This window comes from Schistocerca cancellata, chromosome 3 (assembly GCF_023864275.1).
Source record: "Schistocerca cancellata isolate TAMUIC-IGC-003103 chromosome 3, iqSchCanc2.1, whole genome shotgun sequence".
Classification (NCBI taxonomy): domain Eukaryota; kingdom Metazoa; phylum Arthropoda; class Insecta; order Orthoptera; family Acrididae; genus Schistocerca; species Schistocerca cancellata.
In genome coordinates, this window is record NC_064628.1 from 487,147,444 (window position 1) to 487,167,631 (window position 20,188).

A 20,188-nucleotide genomic window follows, 5' to 3' on the forward strand; every position below is an offset into this window, starting at 1 on the left:
AACTGACCAGCGAAAGGCATCAATTAACCGACTGGTGGACTACTCCCGCAGGACTTAGTATACAATAAAGACGGACTGCAGGACGCCGCTAGTTACCTAGCGACACGGCCAACTTAACCGATAACAATCAAAGATGCTCCGCCGCTTCCGTCCAGCAATCAGTTCGGCCGCATATGATCTTCATATTTGCATTGGATGCAAGTCGGCCTTCAGCGGCGAGCTTTAACATTGCTGGCCGTGTCACACAATGTAGAAAACTAATATAATCAGTGACTACACGGCATTCCGTATGTATTATTAAGGTGTTTATTTAACTGGTGAAATTGGTCACTGGCTACATACTGTAAGTTTTCTACAGAGTATAACACGGTAATCCAGTGTTGAAGCTCGCTGCTGAAGGATGATTTGCAACCAACATAGATATGAAGATCATACCAGGCCGAATCAAATTCAGTAGGGCTGCGGCGTAGCATCTTTGATCGCTATCGATAAATCGTCCATGTCGCTAGGTAACCAGCGCAGTCCTGCAGCCAGTCTCTGGTATACACGAAGTCTCCCAGAGGGCGGACCACTAACCCGTTAATTAATGCCTTTGGCTGATCAATTATATTACACTGAAGCTCCAAGAAACTGGTAGAATACAGGCATGCGTATTCAAATTCAGAGATATGTAAAAAGGCAGAACACGGCCCTGCGGTCGGGAACGCCTATATAAGTCAACAAACGTCTGGCGCAGTTGTTAGGTAGGTTACTGTCGCTACAATGGCAGATTACCAAGATTTAAGTGAATTTGAACGTGGTGTTATAGTCGGCGCACGAGCGATAGGACACAGCATCTCCGAGGTAGCGATGAAGTGTGGATTTTCCCGTGCGGCCATTTCACGAATGTACCGTTAATATCAGGAATCCGTAAAACATCAGTTCTCCGACATCGCTGTGGCCGGGAAAATATGCCGCAAGAACGGGCCCAGCGATGACTGAAGAGAATCGTTCAACGTGACGGAAGTGCAACCCTTCCGCAAACTGCTGCCGATTTCAGTGCTGGGTCATCATAAAGTGTCAGCGAGCGAACCATTCAGCGAAACATCATCGATTTGGCTTTCGGAGCCAAAGACCCACTCGTGTACCCTTGATGACTGCACGACATGAAAGCTTTACACCTCGCCTTGGCCCCTCAACAGCGACATTGGACTGCTGATGACTGGAAACATGTTGCCTGGTTGGACGAGTCTCGTTTCAAATTGAATCGAGCGGATGGAAGTGTACAACCGCATGAATCCATGGACACTCCATGCCACTGGGAACTGTTCAAGCTGATGGAGGCTCTTAATGGTGAGGGGCGTGCACAGTTGCAGTGATATGAGACCTCTGATACGTCTAGATACAACTCTGACAGATGGCACGTACGTAAGCATCCTGTCTGATCATCTGCACCCATTCATTTTGCATTCCGACGGACTTCGGCGTTTTCAGCAGGACAATGCGACACGCCACACCCTCAGAATTGTTGCAGAATGGCTCCAGGAACACTCTTCTGAGTTTAAACATTACCGCTGGCCACCAAACTCCCCAGACATGAACATTATTGAGCATATGTGGGAGGCCTTGCAACGTGCTGTTCAGAAGAGATCTCCACCCTCTCGTATTCTTACCGTTTTATGGACAACCCTGCAAGATTCATGGTGTCAGTTACCTCCGGCACTACTTCAGACATTAGTCGAGTCCATGCCACGTCGTATTGCGAAACTACTGAGTGCTCTCGGGGGCCCTATACGATATTAGGCAGGTGTACCAGTTTCTTTGTGTCTTCAGTGTATACAAAATTTTTGCTGTATAACATGTAAAGTGTTATTTAGATATAACTTACGATAATATTCAGCGTAATATTAAGGTTTATATTTATGCTGTCTAACACGTATCGCGTTAGTTGCAACCTTCTGACTGAAGATGGCATAGGGCGACAGGCAAGCGGCCGGACATCTGCTATTTAAACCCATGACACTGCTACATAGTCAGCAGTTGACATCAGTGCGTGGTATCCATGGTTCACGCTCCGTGCCATCGCCGCGACAAGTCATCACTGTGTATACCATCCTATAATTTATTTTAACTTAATGATCGTTATATTACATGGTTCCCTCTATTCTGTTGTGCTCTAAATTAAAGAGCATGGCCCAAAGATGATCCACATCGAGTCGAAACCGTTCACCACTTATTTACAAAAATATTTTGATGTGCTCAAGGCGGTTCTATACATTATTTTATTACTATTCGTTGTGATCACTGTTATGCCCAATATTTTTACAAAGTCTAATATTTATATCCGATATTATGACATTTCTATTGTTCAGAAAAAGTGTCTTTATGTCTCTATCTACTATTTTTAACTTCTTTACGTATGTTGTCACAAGTTATTTTCCTGGCCATACAACACAACATATCCAGCACCTTCAGCATGTCATTTTCTAGTCTAATGCCGTCAGCATCACCCCACTTAATTGAACTGTAGTTGCTGTGTCTGATCAGAAAGATTAGTGATAACCGGAAAGAGAACTATTATATTTTTGGAAACAGTGCTAAGTGGAACATGAGACATCCACTTGCAGTAACAGCCTAAAACGCAAGTCTCTTAGGCCTGTTCATTCAGTAATGAATCCGATTAAGTTGCGGGGCTAGTCGGATAGTTCGTAACTTGGTGAACTGATAGCTGGAATTTCTAGCCACAATTAGGGACTCTTCAAGTATCGGTGATAGCCATGCTCATTAAACAGAGTGGTTATCGAAATCGGACTCATATTTGATGATCCCTTCTATTTTACACATCATAACGGAGGCACACATACAGTCACTATTCCGACGCTCTATTCGGGTATTAAACAAGACCAACACTCAATGATGTAGTAACATTACTCTCAGCCATATTCTTTTGTGTTATATTTAGATATAAAGTAGAAATGTCAATAATGGAGACGTAGTCGTAAAGTGGTGATTGAAATCGTTGATTTGAAGTCGAACGACCACCATATAGACCTACAGTAACAGGTTAATATTTTCTTCCTAGAATGAAACATCTCGAATAACCTAACTGTAAGAAATATATGAAAATACAATGTGTTCTTCGTACTGATAATAAGGGAGCTCTGCTTCTTTCGTGTTTAAGACAAACAGTAATACATAAATGATGTAGTTTCTTGTGCAGCAGCAGTGAAGAATGTGTAGTGAAGTAGAAAAATACTCTAAGATAAAACAAAGAGAAGAACATCAGTAACAGTCAAAAACATCTCTTGGTTACGAAGATGCTCAATTTTGACTTGCCATTGAAGTATACAAAGGCTTTTTGATGTTGTAATTTTAACTTCGTAACTTGTTTCTACGTTTCATCATTCAGGCTACAATACCGAAAACAACATAGAACATCATTAGTACTGGAAGCATTTCTACACATGAAATGTGAAGGGAATATGGAAGGCTCATTTTAGAACCACTGTTTCCAAAAATGATATCAGTGTTCTTGCATGTGATACACAGTACCATAAGCATCCAGTGAAAACTATTGTTACACATGCTGCAAGTACCATTTGATATAGTAAATAAGTAGTTTCCCCAGTAATGTATTTTTTATACATTTACTGTAACATAGTCATTACTATAACTTCTGTCATTGTAACTTTTTTTGCCCTCAACGTAAGTTATAGAACCACAAGTTATTACAAAAAAATGTCAATTATTTTAGATTGTTCCATAAAGTAGACAATAGTTAAACGAAAACACTAAATTGTGCTTTATTTAAAGCTGAATCATTTGATCTCTATAATACAGCAGTATACTTTAATGTAAAGGTTCTAGAAAAATTATTGTAATAGTATTTCACTTCCCTAGTTCAGTATAGAACTTCCGGCTAAGAACTGGATTTATAGTAAAAACGACGCCATGCAATGAGAAACAGACAATATTTCACAAACAATACATAGCAATGAAATTTTCCTTTCACGTAATGATAGCTGTACATTCCTTGTTTCTTTTGTTCCAAAATAGCAATGATCGTGAGTACTCTTGTATACAAACACCATACCGACAGTCTTCGGTGTATCTCTTGTGTTTTCATAAGAAGCGAAGCAGTCAAATATGGAAGCAGAGAAGCTAATTTTTTCTGGCGCGCTTGCAAGGTGCATGTGAGCGAGGGAACAAAAAACTGATCACATAGTATGTGGATGTCATAGGACCACAACTGAAGTCTAGTGCAGGAAGGTCGAGGGAGAGCGAGAGAGAGAGAGAGAGAGAGAGAGAGAGAGAGAGAGAGAGAACATACATATGAAGTTCTTGTGTCGGCTCTGGCGTGAACCAACAGATCACTTGAAGAATCGCCATTTCTGTGTCTCCGATATGTCACGTCAGCGGGTAGAAAAGTAGTGTGCTGGAATATCCTCAACATCCTTGAGGCAAATTACACAAGTTAATTTTTAATTGGTCCTCGTCTGCCTTAAACACCTCTATAACAAACTAGAAACGCCCTTACTTTATTCGTATCTGTTCATCCTATTCTGATATATTTGTGTGTATTCAGATTCGTCTGGATTTAAAAAAAAATTAAGTTTCTTTGAAGTTGGACGTATATGGTACTTGTCGGGTACATCTCCCGCTAAGGTGGATTATAAATGTTGCGGAAACATTACTTTAAAATATACGTTCTACTCTTAAAGCTATTTGTTTAACTGAACATTAACAAATTACTTGTAGAATAAATGCGAACGTTTAATTTAAATTCAATAAACGAATTGCAAATTTAGATAATATATATAAAGACATCATAAACAACAGTATAAACAAGTACGCATCAAATAAAGTTAAAGGAAAAGGTAAAGACACACCTTCGTTTCATGATACCGTTTGGAGATTGTTGAGAGAACAGAGACTATCACACTCTCGCTACAACAGAGATTGGACGGAAAGTGACAGGAAAAATTTATTAGTAACTCCTGAATCCGTAAGCAAGGTTTGTGTGGAGCCTACAATAACTTGCACATTTAAATACGAGCGGAATAACTGTCAGAAAATTAGTAAATTTCCGGTCATACGTAAATCTGATGATCGTATCCAAACCTCCATTCAGTCTCTCATGTATCAGTCTCTTAAAATAGGAAGCAAATGACTTAATACTGAAATATTAAATTTCGTATCTATAAATGTAATCAAATCAAGGATACTACAACACCAATATCTAGGTGCTGCATATACTCACGAATTATGCCTCTTGATACATGCACCCCTGTATAGCAAAACATTTAAGACAGTTTAATGCAAACAAAGTAGCAGGATACGGCAGAATTCGAGTTATTATTTCCATGGAATACACTCTAAACATCTTTATTACTTTATAATTATCGAGAATCTCCAGCGAATAGTTCCGGGGGCATGACTGGTCACTCTTGTTTACAAAAAGGGCAAAAAAACGGAAGCATAGATTACAGACCAATATTATTTACGTCAGTCCTTTGCGGGACCACAGAGCAGATTGTAAAATAAAAGCATATGATACTTCTGGAGAAAAATTGAGGCTTTCTCAAGGAACCAGGACAGATTCTGAAATAAATCTCATGTGAAACACTGCTTGCTTTATTCGAAACTATATCTTGAAAACAGTAGATGTAGGTCAACAAGTAGATTCGATCTTCCTAGAAAGACTACCGACACTGTACCATATTATCGTCTAATAACTTAGGTATACTATATGGAGTATCTTTACTTGTATGTGACTGGTTCGGCTAACAACGGCCGTGCCGAGGTGGACGGACCGTCTTCCCGAAGTTAAGCACCGTCGGGGGTGGTTATTCCTTGGATGGGTGACCGTCCGGCTACGCCACATAATGTTGACAATTTTCCCAATGCCTTTACGGTAGAGGGGACAGGAGGAGTGGTGACGCAAAGTCATTGATCACCAGACTTTGCGCCAATCTCATGGATTAAATTCTAAACTTCCACACAGTGTCTCGTGAAGTGAGGGCACGCGACTCTGCTGACGGTGATCCTTCCGTCGCATGGGGATGTTAAGCTTGGCAGGCCCTTTGGTGCTCTTAAAGAGAAATAAGTTACGTGCTGGCACCGGGTTTCAATCTCTGTGCCGTGTCGGTACTCGCGCCGCCTATTTTCTGTCTTCCTCCTTCTATAAGGATGAAGTTTGTGGCCTGCGCCGCCCAATGGCGCGACGAGGTCTCGTGGCGCCAGCGCGTGCTAGAGGATGCGGTGGTGGGTGGAGCGGGGAGTGACAGCCGGGACGGAGGTGGACGGTTAAGCCGCCGGCACACGGACCGTGCTGCCGAACGTCAACGTTGAGCGTGCCGAGTTCAAACTGCTGCTGAACGCTCAGAAACAATGCGACTTGTGCATACGGTACGTGGAACCCAACGTGGTATACGCGATCGCAACGCACTCCAGCGGCAGTTGTCGGCCGTATCTGGCCCGTAAATAACATTGTTTACTAATTGGACGGGCGTAAAATTCCCATATTAGTTCCATTAAAACGTAATTTTTTCCCTTGTCTGTATGCTAGTCAGGTTGTTCCGTCTGTAGTATATATAAAAAAAACTTCAATACCCGTGAAAATAAGGCAAAACGGAAAGTAACATCTCCAGTCAGTAAGGACATCGGCTTATAAAAGTTCCATTACAAATAGTGCCACACAAATTTACAGTAGTTCTCCACATGAGATAAAATTATTTAATCATTCTCCCTTTTCAGTAAAGCTTTAAGGTCATTCTTATTTGATCACTGTTTGTACTCAGTAGCAGAATCTTTACATGAGAATTACAAAACCTAAAAGAAAGAAGGGCAAAATATCTTATTGCAACTAGTGCAAGGTGCCCTTTAGATTAAGCAAATCGAACACACTCATCCCTCAAAAAAGGGCTCTTATATTTACATAACATCGAATATTATAGTATATACTTAAATTAAACTAATAAGAATGTATCAGAACCTATTAAAAGAGCGAAGGTCAGAAGAAAAAAATATTTAGGTGTAGTGGGATGCGAATCACCAGCACTACCGTGACGACGGCTGTTTAAGAACTATATCTAGCTTAATACTATACCATGAAAGTTTTATTATAGCTATATTACTGATTGAAATTTGACTATAACAAATTGTACCAAGAACAATGCGGCTTTAATGGATCCTCAACATGCTGTTGATTTCAGATGGGCTACTCTCATAATAGTCGAGCTACAGTACTGCTTTTCCCACTAATATGACGTTTTTTGTCATTTTATTACAACAAATCACTCAATTAAAGGAATGTTTTTGAGAGCTCCCCAGTTTGCTGGTGCTCAGAAATGGCGTATATACATACTAGCCTTAACTGAAAACAAATGTGGCAATATGGCGCCTCACAACTCTGCACCGAAGGGAGATGGCATGCGTGTGACGTAGGTGACGTTCTGCCATCTCATTGGTCAACGTTCAATCGCACTCTCAGAATATCTGACATGCTAGATATTGATCTGCACGTTCGGAAGGTCTTCCCAATGTGCTGTTCCACGCTATGACGTCAGAAACTCCGCACGTTCAACGCTCAACGTTCGGATGCGCGGTCCGTGTGCCGGGGGCTTCAGGAGGTGACAGCGAGCTTGGGCGGCCTGTGGAATGTGCGGCGCGCCAGGACTGCTGTTCTTTGGAATCACGTGCCCCAGCTGTCTATCAGTCCCAGCGGTTTGGCAGAACAGCTCCGACAACTGTGTGTGACGTAGTCGGAGGCGTGCGTTAGCCCTGGCTGAAAAGACATCGTTTATAGGCCTAATTCTTGAAGTACTCGAAGTGACGATGTATATGAGGGAATCATTTTAGCTCACCCACGCTATCTACATTCAAGGATGCTTAAAGGCTCTGCATAAAGTGTGGGTCACAAAGTGCGATTATTTGCGTATGACTGATTTGTTGAGTTCTTAACGTGGTTATTTTCCTGACAGAGTCTTTCTGATGCATTGATGTGAATTATTACTTTTCTAGGTTGAGAACTGCTGCATTTTAAAGGCTTCGTTAAATTCATTTCTCATGCTTATGAGAATAATCCTGATTTGAGGACCGAGTAATTTTGTGACTTATTGGTTAGTTTCTTGTTATTTTTGCTTAATGATTAATTTTCTGCTGCATGTGTGTTTTTTCAGCTATTTGTGCGTCCTAAGAAAGTTTATGATTGATACATTGACGAATCGTTCGCATTTGCCGTATCAATGGTTATTAGTTTGTGTATAATAACGGCTAGTGTATTTATTCTGATGCATCAGTCTTTTGAGTCTAGTCTTTATTTACAAAATGTGGTATTTTATTGCTGTTTCCTTAAGATCGTCTCAACTTGGTGTATATTAATAAATATGTTTCAAAACTCACGTTCAGTCAACGGCTCCGTGCCTTTATATTCACCTTCCTGTTATAACTCTCCGTTCGCTTATCGTCTTCAACAAGAACACGTCACTACATTACACACATAATTACAGTCATCTACGCTTAACAGATACACTTATAAACACACAACTCTAATACTTTGCAAAGAAAAAATGCGTCTGCGCGGGGAGGATAGCAAAAATTTTTGCAGTTGGGCAACTGAACCTGCCCTTCGGTGTCTCCCAGCCATTCATACCATACGCTTTACTTTTATTATTACGTTATACTTAACGACGAATGTTCAACACAAAAATGATAACATCGGTTGTGCCCCAAGGAAGAGTATAAAACCTCTAATGTTCTCTACCTGCATAAATAATTTATCAGGTAGGATCAGTAGCAATACCAGATTATCCGCTGGACACGCTGTAGTCTGCGAGATTGTACCGCCCTTGGGATGTGGTAAGGAATTGCAGGAATATCAGCACAGAGTGATTGCGTGATAATAAGGTAAACTCTAGGCAATACCTATAGCAAACACGAAGAACGTGATAGTATCTGATTACACGAATAGTGTCCAGCATTTTGAGAATGTCACATCGTTTGAATATTTAGCATCAGTACTAAGAAGTTATATGGAATGGGACCAAATGGTTCAAATGGTTCTGAGCACTATGGGACTTAACATCTGAGGTCATCAGTCCCCTAGAACTTAGAACTACTTAAACCTAACTAACCTAAGGACATCACACACATCCATGCCCGAGGCAGGTTTCGAACCTGTGACCGTAGTAGTCACGCGGTTCCGGACTGATGCGCCTAGAACCACTTGGCCACCGCGGCCGGCGGAATGGGACCAAAATGTAAAATCAGTGTTAGGGAAGGCTACCGAAAGACTTACACTTGTAGGAAGAGTCCTGGAAAGGTTTCCTCGTTTGTAAAGGAAGGGCCCTAGTGAGACAAATTCCAGAGTATTGTTCCAGCGTTTGGAGTGTTTAACAAGTACCCATGATTCTAGACATTGAAAGTATTCAGAGACGCGATGCTAGGATCGGAACAGGATAGCACACTCCAACGAAAATGTAACAGAGACGATGGAGGAACTTAGGTGCGAATCTTTGGAACGAAGGCGTCGTCGGTCTCACGCAATACTATTTGATAAATTTAATCAATTATTTGTCGATGAAGACAGTCCGGTAAGTCTGCCACCATCATCGTACATCACACACAGAGATCATGAGAATAAGACAAGAGAAGTCAGGGTGCCTACGGAGGCACGTACTCAGTCACTCAGCCCTCGCTCAGTAAGTAATTGGAACAGGACAAAAAACAGATCATACTGGTACGAAGTTCTCTCAGAAAGCAAATGTATAGCAAAAGAACACTCAGTAAATATCATAAATTTGCAAATTATTACAAATAAAACTGTCTATATCTATCATATAAGTTCTTTTGATTTATTAGCTGGGATCAGCACAACATTATTACTCGTATCTATGCATATCTATTCATCTTTTATTTCCATAGCCACGAGGTGCATCCTGAAATCCCACTGAAGATTGCTTTTCTAGTTGTGGTACTTCTCTTAAGGTTTAAGGCCAGTTATCACGTTCACAGCTAATTAATGACATACATTAAAAGTAGCGAAATAAAACTGCTAGGCCTTATAAGCAGATACAATATGCCCCTTCCATTATACGTTCTCTGTCATAAACATAATTTTTACAAAGCGTTCATAATAATTAAGTGCTAGCAATAAAATGATGCCTTTGAGAGAGTCGTTACATCCAGATAGGATGCGTGTCTCGAAAACTACGCTACCCTTGAAAGACATACAGAAGTAACACGAGTTACTGTTTCGTATCCAATTCAGAGGTTTAATTATGTTCTCTGTTCACCCCTCGCTGACTACATATGATGAATTAACGGAGATAATGGCTTACGCGCAGTTGACGTTTGGTCGTTAGGGAGTGAGTGAGAGATACGAAGGAAACTAGCTTGTCTATTGAAATAGTAATCACAGGAACCTAGTGAAGCAATTTTGAAAAACATAGAGTAGGGTGAACAAAATCAGGATCGTGAAAACTTCCTTTAGTATTTTAAAACATTCTAATCGATATGTCATGTCTCAACATGGTTTTTATACGGATTTTCTTTGGAGAAAACTTCTGTATTGCAACTCAGCAGTCTATTTTATGAAAAAAAACACTCTCTTATAGCCTCATTTGAAAGGACACAGTATACGTAAATGAGCTCTGGTGGTGTTCCACGGCACGGCTTTTGTCACTACGGTAGGGATAGAGTTCCAAAACGTGTATCCTCTCGTTCTTTCTTAATGGAATGAAGTTGTATTTCCTTCCCTATAGTTCACACTTTCTCTCAAATTTTAAGTTATTTCATCATTAACAAGTGTTATGATTGTGCAGGCCTGTGTATACCACAAAAAGCCAAATGACTTCTAGAGGCACAGAAAATACAGGGGCAATCGTGGACGTACTCCGCTATGGAATATGTTTATACATCATGCAGTTACTGTAAAGCATCTAAAAGTTTATTGTATTTGTAAAAGTCCATATTTGCACATTATTCTTTTGTGATAGCTAGACCAGAAACAGCTGGGTTTAAAGTACTGAATTACAGAATTTGGTACCGAAACACCAAAGAAAATCCATTCGTGCTTTAATATCTGATTTGCAGAAAGCCGAGTAATGAGATTATTACAGTTCATTTTCAGATGTTTTCCGTGTCAAGAAATCACCCAATTGCCGAAAGATATTTAGCCATTGGTGTGGATAGAAAGAACTTTCATAAGTATAATGTACATTTTGTTCGGGAGCGAAAAAGTTTCCTGCCATGAGGGCCTAATGTTATAACAGACGGCCGGTCGAGTGGCCGTGCGGTTCTAGGCGCTACAGTCTGGAGCCAAGCGACCGCTGCGTTACATTAGTTGCCTTATAGTCAAGTTCAAACAAAACAGAAGTTGGCGTATTCAAATTACGCCCGTTTTAAATTATAGCGTTCGTTAATTCCTCAATGGTAAGAAGCGATACGAATAGATGCTATCATCCAGTATCAACATTTGCTGTGCTAAACGTGATCCAAGGCGTTGTGAGTCATCGTTTTATCTAATACAACTGTGAATGAGGGCGTGGTGTCATATGCTGGAAAGGTGATAAAAAGCGTCCCATTGTATGCACGATTGTTTCATCCAATTTTTTTATGTTCTGATGTGATAAACTCTCCATCTCAGAGAAGCACTCACATATAACATTAATTATTTGTCGGATGTATTCCAATCTGCCTTCCTCTGTAATTTTTGCTCTCCGCAGTTATCTCTAGTTTATAAAACTTGTCTCTGATGTCTTAACAAATGTTTATCACACAGTTCCATTCTTCCATTCAGTGTTTTCTTCGGCTATTCTGCGGAGAACTTCCTCCTTTCCTATCATGTCGGACCACAAAATTTTCTGCAGTCTTTTGTAACACCACATCTCAAACGTTTCGATTATCTCTTTTTATGGTTTTCCGATCGCCCCTTATTTCAGTGCCATACGAACGAACTCAACAATTTCTTCTTCAAATTGAGTCCTACTTTTGATATTAGGATACTTCATGTAGCGAGGAATGCCTCTCTGGCTGTGCTAGTCTGGTTCATATATGATGGAAGGAAGATCAGGGTTATTAGAGACGAGCACAAGGTCGTATTGTTTCAAGAATGGGGAAGGCAATCCGCCGTATCTGCCGTGTCCTTTCCAAGAAGCCATCCCGGCACTTGCCTGGCTCGATTTAGAGAAATCACTGAAAACCTCAATCGGGATGGCTGTCGTCCTCCCGAATGCGAATTCAATGTAATTAAAACTGCGCCACCCCTCTCGGTGGTTCAAATATCGTCCTTGTGTTATATGGTTTCCAAGGTGGGAGAAGTCCTTCACTTAGTCTACTCCCTCCTGGTCCTCAAAGTGCATCGTAAGTCGAACTCATCAGTTTCGTCTTTTTTCAGTATACCTTCATCCATATTCTACGCTCGTTAGACTGAGCATTCCATTCAACAGATCCTGTAATTCTTCCTCACTCATGCTGTGAACAGCAATGAATTCAACGATTTTTATCATTGATATCGTTGCAGCCTGAATGTTAATATTATTCCAGTACTTTTTTTTTACATGTTTGATTTCTTCTTCGAAGTACGGTAAGGAAGAAAGGCTGCAACTTTCCTTAAGTACTTCTTAATCTGAGCACTTTATTCTTGGTCTTGATTACCGTACAGGAGGCGAAGCAATAATATTGACAAATATTAAGCAAGTCTTCCTTACCAATCGGATGCAAAAATACATGCGGTGAGGCTCGAAACACAAAAGAATAAAAAGAATAAAAAATTTCTTCAGGAAATGTACTGGCGTGGGAAAGTGCCTTTGCAATCGAAAATGTGAGGCATTAGAAGTCACAACTTTTAAAATAATTTCGGACAACAACCCATTATCACATCTAAGGTACTGCGTCTCTGATAAACGTTTTGAGTGAAATGGAGAGATTATGGCAGAAATTAGAGGCATAATCCCACGACGTGATAATGCCATTCGACCGAGTTAAACAGCTAGCGCAAGATTAATCTCTGTTTTGCCTCTACGTTCTTACTGAAACTTGCTAGGGGTGTCAGTCATGTGATAAAAGACAGTTGAGCGATCCTCCGCAACAGTGTAAGTGAGGAAGGTAGATGAGGGTTCAGCGTTCCGTCGATGATTAGGTCGCTAGGGACGGAGCACTAGCTCGGATTGAGTAAGGCTGAGAAGAAAACGGCTCGTGCACTTTCTAGGGAACTTTTCGGCATCTGCCTTGAGAGATTTAAGGAAGTCACGGAAAATCTAAATCTGATAGCGTGACAATGATCTGAACCTTCATCCCCCTGAATACCATTTCAGAGTCTCAGCTCTTGAGCAAAGAAAAATGTGTAGCGCTCTACTTTGCATTCAGATCTCCAGTTCGTGAAATCTATACTATTATATAAAGACAAGTTGTAGTTTAACGTTATTACCAAAAATGCCGACAGTTCTTTACCGATTTACTTGAGATTTTTGCACGATACTCTAATAAACGTTCGAACGACTATACGCTACGTGTTTTTAAATATATGTGGTATGTATCTTCATGGGAAAGGTTGTTAACAAAATCCTGTAAAATTAATTAAAATTTTTACACGGTATTCTAATAAACGTACATACGCAGCATTTTGACAATATATGTGGTATATAAATATGTACATGGTATATAAAAGAGAAATGTTGTTATCAAAATTCTCTTGACCTATTTACTTCAGCCTTATATACTATACTTTAATACACGTTCGTACAAACGTACGCTGCATTATCTTAATTACATTTGGTAAACAAATACATATATTTGAACAGTAATGTACAGATGTTCCGTTAAAACCGACTGCGAGGAAGAATCCGAAACCACACATTTTCACAGCACAGTACAATACTTTATTTCTCAAATTCAGTTTTAACTTACATTAGACGAATTGTTTCTTCCACATATATTCTTTCTCCTTATGAATAATTTTAAACGATAAAGCACACGCAACAGTGTGCTGTTTTGTTTTCTTCGTTGCAGTCAGTTTTAAGTGGAAAGAGAAACATTGTATTTATGGCTTATCGTCTTATTAGAGTAGTACTGTATTATGGAATTTGAGTCATCAGAAACTCTGCAGTCGAACACATTAAAACTACGAGAAATACTGTCCTTGAAACAACTATCCTCACCGATCCAGCAGCTTCCCAAGTCTTTCCCGTACCCATCACATAACTGACACTAACCGGGGAGAGGATATGAGAGGGCATGGACAGAGAGAAGAGGGAGAGAAAATGGATAGAGAGAGCGGAGAGGAGGAGATGGAGAGATATTTGTGGTGGTGGGGGGGGATGAGAAGACGGAGAGAGGGGGCCTAAGAGGAGATGATCAAAGAGTGGGTGGGGGAGGTGAAAGAGAAGTAGATGGACAACGAGAGTGGGGGGGGGGGGAAGACAGAGACAGGGAGAAGGATGAGATTAGGACTTACGTACAATATCCATACATATATTTCAATTCCGCACGTTTGCCAAGTTCGTTAGTCTTTAACAAATTCTATGCAGTTATAAAAATTAGGAAATCAGTTGGCCGCGCGGGATTAGCTGAGCGGTCTGATGCGCTGCAGTCATGGACTGTGCGGCTGGTCACGGCGGAGGTTCGAGTCCTCCCTCGGGCATGGGTGTGTGTGTTTGTTCTTACGATAATTTAGGTTAAGTAGTGTGTAAGCTTAGGCACTGATGACCTTCACAGTTAAGTCCCATAAGATTTCACACACATTTGAACATTTGAGGAAATCAGTTCGGTGCTTTCCGACTGACAAAAGTTAGTACTGTGTCAGTAAATCGAAGTTTGCAACTGTGTATGAGCCGAGTGACTGCACCGCGCCGCATTGCTTCTCGGGAAGTGCAGCCACGAAGGGTCCGGCCAAGGAATGTTGCCGTGTGGGACCCTGTGCTCTGCCCCTGCCGGACTCGAATCCACGCGCGCGTCGTCGCCGACGTTTGTCATTACAGCCAGCATTGTAAACGTAAATAACCCCACACAAAACACGACCGACCTGCTATCTCACAGCAAGGCGCAGGGAGACACTGGGAGGGGAGGAGAAGAGGAGGCAGAAAAAAATTTACTACCACTGCGGTCCTCTTTTACTTCATCCTCACCAAACACGAATAAACTATTTTCATTTCAGCAGCTCATACCTTTTGTTGCTCGCTACGTGTTGTTGACACTTATTTATATTACCGCGAGCTTTTGATATAAAAATCGCCTTTGTCCGCCGCGCGGGTCGGCCCTTAACGCCCTGCTCCGGAGAGGGGCGCTGGCGCGGCGTGCCGGCGCGGCTGTGACCGCGGCTGCCGTTACCTTCCCCGCTGACATAAATTCCGGCCGGTGACTCGGAACGATCGCGTCCAGGGCAAGAAGCGAGGCCCGGCTCCCTCTCGCTCCCAACCGTCTCTCGGCGCTACACTCCTTTATCCCGCGCCTCGGGAACTGCCGCCGCTGATGCGCTTAATGGTACGGAAATAAATTATTAGGTACTTTCGGCCGTAATTAGTGGCGACACGTTCCTCTTAACGACGCTCACTAGTGCCAGTTTCGAGGTATTACATTAAACACAACAAGTGAGTCTTCTGGCGAGGTTCTTTATCTGACGTCAACAAACGCACCGAGGAAGTTTTCGTGGAGTGGTGGTACATTGTCTGCCGGTGGCATCTCAGTTTCCGCATAACGGTCGCACAAGTTCCCGAGGTGTCGTCTGTGTGTCTCTCCGAGACGTGATACCGCATAGTAGTTGGTAAACCACTTCACTCGGTCACACGGCCGTACCGAGCCCCGCGAGAAAGACAGGCCGTGACGCGTACGTCACATCACGTGACGCTGCAGGTCTTAACGAGTGCCGGCAACCGTCTCCGGGTAGGACCGAGTAACTCTTACAGACGAGTTTAATAATTCTTGATTGCGTGTTTAAATGCATGCAAGTCCTCGATAGCACACGAAAAACTTAGGACCTTTATTGGATACCTTTTCAATTATACATTGATTTCCCGTGGTCCCTGCACCGAGCCGAGAGTTCACGGAGTGTGGCGGACAAGCCGACTACTGTTACGTCACAAGTTTGCTGCAGGGACTATATTTTATGTGGACCCCGGGCCACACAGTGTGATGTTATGCTTCGCAGTATTGTAAGGGGAAATGGTTGAATAGACCATAGGCTAGTGTGGTTCAAATGGCTCTGAGCACTATGGGACAACATCCGAGGTCATCAGTCCCGTAGACTTAAAACTACTTAATCTACTTAGCTAACCAAATGACATCACACACAGCCGTGCCCGAGGCAGGATTAGAACTTGCGACCGTAGCAGCAGCGCGGTTCTGGACTGAAGCGCCTAGAACCGCTCGGCCACAGTGGCCGGCTATAAGCTAGTAGCAGGTAGCGTTTGCTAAATAAATTTGGGGTCATCGGTCTCATCGGATTAGGAAAGGATGGGGAAGGAAGTCGGCCGTGCCCTTTCAGAGGAACCATCCCGGCATTTGCCTGGAGTTTGTTAGGGAAATCACGGAAAACCTAAATCAGGATGGCCGGACGCGGGATTGAACCGTCGTCCTTCCGAATGCGAGTCCAGTGTCTAACCACTGTGCCACCTCGCTCGGTGTTGGATTATGTGTAATTATTAATGGCAATGGATTTGAATAAACACGGTATGGTGACTAATGGACAGGCAGAGATTAGTGAAGAATTAGGCACAGCAGATAACGCTTGTGTAAAATATAAGTCCAGTGCGGGTGGAGCAGCACAGAACAATTTATGTATATTTCATTGGGTCGTTAGCTGTCTGCTTTGCTGGCACTGGGACCTATGATCGAGGTGCACTTAATGAACTCCTGTCAAAAGTGGCAGGCCTCTATACCAGATACTCCTACGATCTTGATTCTCCCACCAGAATTCGGTTTTCTCTCATGAACTGTGAGCACAGGACACTGGTAGCTCACATTGGCAACCAGTGATGGTTCGTTTCTGAATAGCAGTGAAGTAACTACAGTATTAGACCGTATCACAGTGCTGTAAGTCGAAGGCATATTCTTAAATTACAATTTTCCACAACATGTTACACTTGTTCAGATACAGGGTGTTTCAAAAATGACCGGTATATTTGAAACGGCAATAAAAACTAAACGAGCAGCGATAGAAATACACCGTTTGTTGCAATATGCTTGGGACAACAGTACATTTTCAGGCGGACAAACTTTCGAAATTACAGTAGTTACAATTTTCAACAACAGATGGCGCTGCAAGTGATGTGAAAGATATAGAAGACAACGCAGTCTGTGGGTGCGCCATTCTGTACGTCGTCTTTCTGCTGTAAGCGTGTGCTGTTCACAACGTGCAACTGTGCTGTAGACAACATGGTTTATTCCTTAGAACAGAGGATTTTTCTGGTGTTGGAATTCCACCGCCTAGAACACAATGTTGTTGCAACAAGACGAAGTTTTCAACGGAGGTTTAATGTAAGCAAAGGACCGAAAAGCGATACAATAAAGGATCTGTTTGAAAAATTTCAACGGACTGGGAACTTGACGGATGAACGTGCTGGAAAGGTAGGGCGACCGCGAACGGTAACCACAGAGGGCAACGCGCAGCTAGTGCAGCAGGTGATCCAACAGCGGCCTCGGGTTTCCGTTCGCCGTGTCGCAGCTGCGGTCCAAATGACGCCAACGTCCACGTATCGTCTCATGCGCCAGAGTTTACACCTCTATCCATACAAAATTCAAACGCGGCAACCCCTCAGCGCCACTACCATTGCTGCACGAGAGACATTCGCTAACGATATAGTGCACAGGATTGATGACGGCGATATGCATGTGGGCAGCATTTGGTTTACTGACGAAGCTTATTTTTACCTGGACGGCTTCGTCAATAAACAGAACTGGCGCATATGGGGAACCGAAAAGCCCCATGTTGCAGTCCCATCGTCCCTGCATCCTCAAAAAGTACTGGTCTGGGCCGCCATTTCTTCCAAAGGAATCATTGGCCCATTTTTCAGATCCGAAACGATTACTGCATCACGCTATCTGGACATTCTTCGTGAATTTGTGGCGGTACAAACTGCCTTAGACGACACTGCGAACACCTCGTGGTTTATGCAAGATGGTGCCCGGCCACATCGCACGGCCGACATCTTTAATTTCCTGAATGAATATTTCGATGATCGTGTGATTGCTTTGGGCTATCCGAAACATACAGGAGGCGGCGTGGATTGGCCTCCCTATTCACCAGACATGAACCCCTGTGACTTCTTTCTGTGGGGACACTTGAAAGACCAGGTGTTCCGCCAGAATCCAGAAACAATTGAACAGCTGAAGCAGTACATCTCATCTGCATGTGAAGCCAATCCGCCAGATACGTTGTCAAAGGTTTCGGGTAATTTCATTCAGAGACTACGCCATATTATTGCTACGCATGGTGGATATGTGGAAAATATCGTACTATAGAGTTTCCCAGACCGCAGCGCCATCTGTTGTTGAAAATTGTAACTACTGTAATTTCGAAAGTTTGTCTGCCTGAAAATGTGCTGTTGTCCCAAGCATATTGCAACAAACGGTGTATTTCTATCGCTGCTCGTTTAGTTTTTATTGCCGTTTCAAATATACCGGTCATTTTTGAAACACCCGTATGTAAAACTAAAAAGAAACCTCCAGCTTTCAGTTTAAATGCGGCAAATGTTTGCGAAAGTCATCCATTTTATTCAATTTAATTTGTTATTAATGCTAATATTATGCAACGCTGCAAACAATTATGACACACATTGACAGTTTTCCAACTCTTTCAAAAATTGTTGTAGAAGCTACACATATGGAGTACTTGGAATGGTTATCGTAACAGATCTGAGATACTAGGTATGGACCCGTACTGAAACGCCATACCAGTCCGCATTATAGCCTCCACGGTTGGCAATGGAGACATCGACTCTGCCAAGCAGTCGATCGTAAAGGCGACGAATATTTTCTTTGTATACTTTTTCCACACCTGCTCGATCTGTTCGAGTAGCTCTCTGAACGTTGTGGTTGGACGAACAGCACGCGTCACATGTCGTCCCATCATGTCTGCGCGACTGCAGACAAATCCAGTGATCGTGCTGGTCATGGAAGTTGCTGCACGTCTTGCAGAGAACGTTGAGTTTCACGGTAAGTGTGTGGGCGTGTATTATCGCAATGAAACAGCACATCACCTTCCCTTGCCTGAATGCCAGAAGAACAGGTCGAACCAAATTACGTAGAATTGAGCATAGGTCAGCGTTCCCTCCACAAACACCAAATGTGAACGAGCTTTGTGGTTTACCGCACTCCATGCAACGAGTCGGACCGATGTGCTTTGGACGAATGTACTGTTCGATTGCTCACATGGTCTACGTCGTACGTGTGAATGGCCTTCACCTGCGCGCAGGAAGATTCTGCATTCATCGCTGAAGACCACAGCGCGCCATTCTGTCCTCCAGCTGATGCTCCGACGGCACCAGTCTAGCTGAGCACGTCGATGCTATGCCATGAATTTAAGAGGGGCTACAGGTGTGGGTTTCCCATAGTCCAACTGCCAGAAACGAGATCGCAACAGTTCATGTTGACACCTGTGGGGCCACATTTGATCTTATCTGACATTTGCTCTTATATGTAATGTGGAAGCTGCACGATTTGCCACTTTCGATCTTACAGTACGAGGGAGCTGGTGGGCGTACATGCTGCTTGGATGTTCAGAACTTATCTACGAGCGTGAGAATGTTCACATATCCGCTGTTGCCAACATCGCTGCACAAAGATGTGGTACGTCCTACATCTGGGGCATTTCATCGAAACGACAGTGCCACCACTCGAAAGGCCACTCTCGAAGGATAAGTGCGTCTCTGTGGCACGGTGCTTGCTTGCTCTACACGTCTGCGCGACACTAGGCCTTATGGCCACGGGAGTTCCCTTTTAAAGGATAGAAACAGGTGACGCTCTGGTAGCTACGGCACTACGCTACCTGCTAGCGGATAAGGTTTAGACCATTACCAGCATGTCTACCATACCTCAGGTGGCATATACTATCATGAGATAAAAATCGACATCTCTTTAGGGGTTCTAGTTTCTTTTTTTTTTGGAGGGGCGGGGGGCACTGTTTTTGAATATATTTCAGAGTTTTATTCTCTTGTCAGAGTTTAATTCTCTTGTTAATTAACGGAATATTAAAAACAGTAGCTGAAATAATATT